At 34.9% G+C, this 8,008-nt stretch overlaps 1 non-coding gene across 1 annotated transcript; it reads right to left on the reverse strand.

Moving 5' to 3' along the window:
- Positions 1-1,427: 1,427 nt before the first annotated feature.
- Positions 1,428-1,534, reverse strand: LOC146403385 (U6 spliceosomal RNA). The gene has a single exon (XR_014804695.1). It is a non-coding gene; the product is annotated as a U6 spliceosomal RNA (small nuclear RNA).
- Positions 1,535-8,008: the final 6,474 nt, after the last annotated feature.

The following is an 8,008-nucleotide window of genomic DNA, read 5'->3' on the forward strand; positions in this document are numbered from 1 at the left end:
AGGGGTATGGGATTAAGAAATACAAACTACTATTTATAAAATAGATAAGCAACAAGTTTATACTGTATAGCACAGGGAATTATAGTCATTACCTTATAATAATTTTTAATGGAGTATAATCTGTAAAAATATTGAATCACTATGCTGTGCATATGAAATGAATACAGCATTGTAAATCAACTCTACTTCGATAAAAAAAAAAAGGAAAAAAAATGGACATAATCTGGAACACTGAATGGTTTGTAGGCTAGGGCCACACCAGGACAGTTTTGTTTTTTGCTGTTGTTGTTGTTTATTTTTTTTCCCCTTTTTTACCTGCCTGTGGCCACATGGAGTTCCTGGGCCAGGGATCATATCTGTGCCACAGTTGTGACCTACAAGGCAGCTGTGGCAATATCCAGATCCTTAACCCACTGTGCTGAACTGGGGATTGAACCTGCTTCCCAGGGTTCCATAGATGCCACTGATCCCATTGCCCCACAGCAGTAACTCCAATATGTTTTATTACTATACTATTGCTTAGCCTTTATCCTAATTAATACAATGCTAAATTACACCAAATAGAAAAGCAACCCACAGAGTGGTAGAAAATATTTGCCATTCCCATATCCTACAAAAGATTCATTCATATCTATAATTTATAAGGAACTCTTACCATTCCACAAGGAAAATGCAGAAAACCAAATAAAAATAATTGGCAAAAAAAAAAAAGTGGGAAAGCACATCCAAAATGCAACACATACCAAAAGGTGTTCAATTTTACTAGTAATCTGAAAATGCAAATTAAAATCACCATGAATTGCCATCTATGACGCTAGAATGGTTAATCCAAAAAATATGAAAGCATATGTTGGAGAGGATGAGGAACTCTAATATATGACTAGGGGAAGGGTCTAATGTATGACTAGGGAGAGGGTCAACCATCTGGAAAAAAATGTTTGACAGGGTCTTCTAAAACTAAATATGATCAGTTCTATGATTCAGCAATTCCACTTTGGGTATATATGGAAAAGGCTTGTATAAGAATGTTCATAGTATTGCTTTTATTTTAGTCCTAAACTGGAAACAACCCAAATGTTCATCTCTAATAAGAAAGATATATAAATTGCAAATATAGTTATACAATGGAATCCTATAGAACAATGAGAACTAATCATTTACAACTACTCACATTGGCAGATCTCTCAAACACAATTTGAGAAATTGAAGGTGTTAACTGGCAGCACAACCCTGTGGTGTTTACAGGTCAGAACATCATTTATCCTTAGAAGCCTAAGGGCAGTACCTTGAAGACAGCATGAGGAGTTTTTCCATTCTGTTAATGCTCTATTTCTTGAACTATGTGGTAATTTCTCAGGTGGAGTCACCTTGGGAAATAAAACTTGGACACTTTTTTATATGCGTAGTTTTCTTCAATAATTTTTTTTTAAAATATGGAACCCTTCATGACTTTGCGTGTCATTCTTGCATGGGGGCCATGCTAATCTTCTCTGTAGCATTCCAATTTTAGTATATGTGCTGCTGAAGTGAGCACTTCTTCAATAAAATTTAGCAGAATTTAAGAAAACACAGTATGTGAAAGAGAGAATGAGAGGTAAAAAAAAATGAACCACTTAAAACTAATCAACATTGATGGATATCTTTTTTGGGGATTGACCCACTTCACAGCAGTGACCTGAGGCATTGCAGTGACAATGCAGTGTCACTTAACCCACTGAGCCACCAGAGAACTCCAGGAAATCTACTTTTCTAACTGTGTGGTAAATGCACTGAATTTTCCTAGATTGATTGACTATTAAACGACCCCATAAAATTAGTGCCATTTAAAAATGCATTTATCTTTATTAGTATCACAGTTTTTAGATTTATAGCTCATGCTGAAGCATAATTATACTCATTCATTTAACAATTACTTATTTAGCAGCTACTCTCCGCCAGGCGCTGTGTTAAACTCTGGGAATACAAATTGTAAACCAATTAGGTGCCTAGAGCCTAACACTTTAGATTCAATTATTTTATTACTATATTAGAGCAATTTATCTTGTATGTAATAATACATATATAACACATATGTACATATTATATAAAATGTATATAATTATGAATAGCATATATTTACATATATATTTTATAACAATATGATACATAATACGTATTATATGTTATATACTATGTCAATTATACAAATGTATTATATATATATATTTTTTTTGTCTTTTGTCTTTTTTTTTTTGGAGGGCCACACCCACTGCATATGGAGATTCCCAGGCTAGGGGTCTAATCAGAGCTGTAGCTGCCGGCCTATGCCACAGCCACAGCAACACCAGATCCGAGTCATGTCTGTGACCTACACCACAGCTCATGGCAACACTGGATCCTTAACCCACTGAGCATGGGCAGGGATCGAACCTGCAACCTCATGGTTCCTAGTTGGATTCACTTCTGCTGCACCACAATGCAAACTCCTGTATTATATATTGTATATAGTATGTGATATAGCAGTTACTTATTTTATATAATATATAGCATATATATAGGTTTATTTTGAGGATTTAGAGGGAATTTGTGTTCAACACAGTGTATGAAACATTGTATATCTTCAATGAATCTTAATCATTATCGTGATATTACTATTATTTTTGCAGCAGGAGAAATAGCTTGGTGGGGCTTCCACAGTGGTGTCAACCAAAGGACTGAAAATAAAGTCTCTAGCAGAGAAGGCAAAAGGGACCAATGAAAAGGGAAGAAAAATCACTTCTTTCTAGATCATCCAGTAGGCTCCTAAAATAATCACCATAGCTACATGGGAAGACAATAAAGAGTGGACCCACCTTCCACCAAAGACACTGATTACTACTGATTATCAGCAACTAGATTCCCTCTTCTTCCCCAAGTTGTGTGTCTGACTTCACAAACATAAATATTTTAGAATTGAGTATTTTAAGGGAGGAAAGGAGAATAGAGGGCATCAGACCTCCCCTTCTTTCATATTAATTTCCTCCATTGTTTAAAGTTGACAGAAGCACCTGCAGAGGTTTATGGCTTAAAATCAGAGAATCATTAGAAAACTGAGTGAGTGCAAGAGGGATTTTTTACTCAAAATGATAAGCTCATCCCTTTGTCACTGAAATAACAAAACCCAAAAACTTTAAATCAGGATTAACTAGTGCAGTCCTATAAAGAAGAAAGAGTTTCATCAGTAGGAAGGAAACCCTGAGGAGTTTCTGGAAAATATAAAGAAGATGGAATGGAGTTGCTGGGAAAACCAATCAGAGCTGAGACATATAATCCAGATTCACTCAAAAGAAGGTACAGAATGGCTGGACAAGTGGTTTTGCAACAAAGGTCAGAAAATGCCAGATTCAATTTGCCTATGCTAAAATATCCATCCCCAAGCCTCTAGAATCCTCTTTCCTCACTCAAATTACTGTTCCCTCCTATGTGTTTCCACAAAACAAAGTGGGTATATCTGTGAAGCCCTTGAAAGTGAAACTGCTAACCATTGTGTTTTGAGGACTGGCAGTGAGTGTGCAATAAATGTTAAGCTGAAACCTTAAAAAAGAAAGAAAGGAGGGAGGGAAGGAAGGAGGGAGGGAAGGAAGGAAGGAAGAAAGAAAGAAAGAAAGAAAGGAAGAAAGAAAGAAAGGAAGAAAAGAAAGAATATGCCAAGTTCAGAGATGGTAGCGTCTGGGAACAGAAGCAGGAGCAGACAGTGACAAGGGGACAATTCGGGGCTGTGGAGATGTATGCTGCTATGTGGACAACAACTGGCACTGGGAGCACCTGGGACCTACTACCTGAGGTCTCTTGGAAGGTGAGTGGGGCTTTGGGCCTGCAGAGAATTGGGCCACCACAAGTGATGGTGAGAATAAGAAGAGGATCCCAGTTGAGGGTAGCATTGGAAATAAAGTTTTATTCAGTGCTCTTTGACGTTTCCTAACATTGGGTCACAATTTATGTTTAAAGATTATGTATGTTGATCTTTTTGACAGATCACAATTTTGGCATTCTTTAAAGGGCCTGAATCTGACATTGACATTAAATCTTAAAAAATTAAAGTCACCCGGGGACCTAACTCAACTTACAGTATTTCCATTTTAGGTGGAACTACCACTAGGCAGGAAGGATTTCTGGCATTCCTTTGGCCTTTGCACTTGAATAGTATTATCCCAGATTTGGGAGAATGAGCAAGCTGGTTTCTAGAGTGGAATGAGGTTGTCCAGGACATGCAATATCTGTGGAAACGTGGGTCGTCTTGGAGGTCATGTACAAAGGAACAGGTGTAGAGAACTTAATTGGAATGCTGGAGTGGCAACTATAATAAATATCACAAAGAAGAAATGTTCCATAAACATGCAGAATTTATCAAATTTAAATGAAATTTGTACCATTTCAATAAAAGATTTTCTGTATGTTTATTCAAAATAAAACAATTCTGTCTCTGATTTGCATTCACAAACCACCATTAAAGCCAACTGTATTTCACTGGAAGAAAAATGTGGCTTTTCTTTTTTTAACCTTCTTTTAGAGAAAATTTCAAACATATGCAGGAGTGGAGAGAATAGCATAATAAACTCCATGTATGTATGTATCATCCACATCAATAATGACCAACTCATGACCAATGTTTTTTCCCCTTTTGCCTCCTTATACTTCTTTGTCTCTTTCTCTGATTGTTTTGAAGAACTCCCAGCATTATATGCTTTTATCTGTAAATATTTTATTACATATTTAAAAGATACAGAATCTTTTTTTTTTCTTTTTAGGGCTGTACCCACGGCATATGGAAGTTCCCAGGTTAGGGGTTGAATCAGAGCTGCAGCTGCCAGCCTATGCCACAGCCACAGCAACTCAAGGTCCTAGCCACATCTGTGATCTACACCAAGCTCACAGCAATACCAGATCCTTAACCCACTGAACGTGGCCAGGGATCAAACCTGTGTCCTCACGGATATTGGTCGAATTTGTTACTGCTAAGCAGCAATGGGAATTCCCAAGATATGGAATCTTTAAAAAAAAAAAATTATGACGCCCAGAACAAAACCAGCAATGACTTTTTAATGTCATCAATATGTTCCAAAATTTTTATTGCCACAGCTATGGTAATGTGCATCCTTAGTGGTAGTAAGAAATATTGATAGAAAAGAAAATTATATGTATATAATATATATATTTGCTAAAACTACGATATAGCAACTATAATGTTAGAAATATTGATAGAAAAGAAAATTATATATAAATAAATAAATATATTTTCTAAAATTATATATATAAATATATAATTATTTTATATATAATTATATAAATTATTTACTTATTTATAATTATTTTATATATATTTTACATATATAATTATGTTATATACATTTATATATAATTATTATATATAACACATTATATATATTATGTATATTTATATATAATTATTATATATAATTTATTTATTTTTATATATTTATATACATATAATATATTTAAACATATTATAAATATATTTATTTATATATATTTATTTATATACTTATTTTTATTATTTTATTTTCTTTATTTTTATATTTATTTATAAATATATTTTATATATAATTTATTTATTTATATATAATTGTTTTATATATTTATATATATTATATATTATATATTTTAATATATAATTATTATATATATATATATTTGCATTTCTCTAATAATTAGTGATGTTGAGCATAATTTCATATGCTTTTAAGCTATCTGTCTTTCTTTGGAGAAATGTCTGTTTAGAGCTTCTAACTGGGTTGTTTTTTAGTATAAAGCTGTATGAGATGTTTGTATATTTTGGAGATTAATCCCTTGTCTGTTGCTTCATTTGCAAAGATTTTGTCCCATTCTGTGAGTTGTCTTTTCATTTTGTGTGTGGTTTCCTTTGCTGTGCAAAAGCTTTTAGGTTTAATTAGGTCCCACTTGTTTTTGTTTTTATTTTCATTTCTCTAAGAGGTAGATCAAACAAGATATTGCTGTGATTTATGCCAAAAAGAGTTCTGCCTCTGTTTCCCTCTAGTTTTAGTCTTAGGTTTAGTCTGAGTGTTAGCTTTGGTCTTAGGTTTAGGTATTGAATCCATTTTGAGTTTTATTTTTGTGTATAGTGTTGGAGAGTGTCTTTGTTTTTGTGTCTTTTGAACTGGAAGACTTCAAAATTGGCTAAAATGATGGGCACTATATCAGCAGGCAGAGCTGGCAAGGAGTATAATCAATGCAGAATAAGCAACATCGATTCATTTATTCCTTCAGCATACCTTTATTAAGCAAAGTGGCATGACCCTGGTAAGTGCTGGGAACACAGCTATAAGCAAGCTAGACAAGGTGCTTGGCCTAGTTGACTTTATAATATTGTGAAGGAGGACATGAAACAAAAACATGACCCCTCAATTTTTTTTAACCACAGGATAATTTCAGCTGGAGATAAAAAGTGATGAAGGAAATAAACTGGGTAATGTGATTGACCAGGTAGGGCCTGGGAAAATTTTTAGGTGGGATAATATTAAAAGGTAAAAAATAAAATAAAAAAATAAAAGGAAAAATTTCTCCAAAAAGGTGGAATTTCAGTTGAGACTTGCAGGACAAGAAGTTGGCAGGGGAGAGGCTATGAGAAGGACAAAAGCCTGAGATAATGGAAATAAGACAAAGGCCATATGACTGAGGGGAAGAGTGTTTGGAGGGTCAGAGCTCAAAAGGCTTCCATTTTTACTCTAGGAACATTGGGAATATATTGAATAGACTTAAACAGCATCATCACCATCTAATAAAAGAGAGAGAGAGAATTTATTCTGGTAGCCGTGAGCCAACTTGAAAAGAAAGGGGCTTCCTAGAGAACAGCAAGAAGGGATAAAATGAAGTCTTTATGGAAGAAATAAATAAGAGGAAGAGAGATTAAGTCAGAAAGGTCATATTGTAAAGGTTTTGGGTGTTGAAGTGGGGAGTATGTATTTAATTTGGAAGGATAAAGTTTAGAAAAATGATGTGATCATGGTTTCACTACATGAAGATGATCTTATGAAGAATATGCAGGATGATTCAGAGAAAATAGAGGCAGAAAGATCAGATTGGAGGTAACTATACCCGCCTAGGCAACAGGAAATGGGGGCATTGACTAGGATCAGAGTAAGGAGAGTGTAAAAAAAAAGACATATACACAACTCTTGGTGAGAGAGGAAATCTACAAAACTGAGAAATTGGTTGGAGAGGAAGCAAGGGGAATTATGGGATCAAAGAAGAATAGCTCTGATTTATGTTTTTTTTTTTTTCATTATTCAAAAGATGGAAGATGAGGAACAGGGGTGTGTGTGTGTGTGTGTGTGTGTGTGTGTGTGTGTGTGAACTCAGATGAGACCACAGAAATGGATGGTCCTGCCAGAGGAAAGGCAAGAGAATGCTAAGTAAAATTGCTAAACTTTAGAGAGTCAGAAAGAGGGGAAAATCTGTTTAAAAAAAGGTGGGGTGTGGGGTCGGGGTGGGGTGGGGAGAGAAGTGTAAGAAAGGCAAGGAAAAAATCCAGGAAATAGTGTCACAAAAGCCCTAAATAATAGACTCTCCAAAGGATAGGAATGATCAATAGTATTGAAGTGACAGAGAAAGAAAAATAAATCTCTTCAAGTCATAGTCATTTTCAAATCATATCTTCAGACAATTTAATATCCAGGTGTATCTGACTCAAGACATTTCCCAGTCAGGTTTCATCAGAGGCTACATACAGGTATTGACAAACTGTTGTCAAACATGTGGGAATTTCCATGTTAAATCAATTGGTTGCACATCAGTGGACAAAGATAATTATTTCTTGATGCTTCCCAGGGTTTGAAGCATTTTGTCACAGTTCAGAGCCTAAAACTCCTTTCCCAAGGCATCCTCCAGTTTTCAGAGCCTCAGAAGTCTTCTTGGCTGTAGTCATTCATTGACCACTTAACAAAGAGCGTAAACTGGGTGAAGGTATTTGGATAGACATGAAACAGATAATTATTTCCCAAGCACTGTCCTA

Source organism: Sus scrofa, chromosome 5 (genome assembly GCF_054392235.1).
Source record: "Sus scrofa isolate SSC_HxYL_T2T_F1_AM1 chromosome 5, Sscrofa_HxYL_maternal_Yorkshire_Landrace_v2.0, whole genome shotgun sequence".
In the NCBI taxonomy this organism is placed as follows: domain Eukaryota; kingdom Metazoa; phylum Chordata; class Mammalia; order Artiodactyla; family Suidae; genus Sus; species Sus scrofa.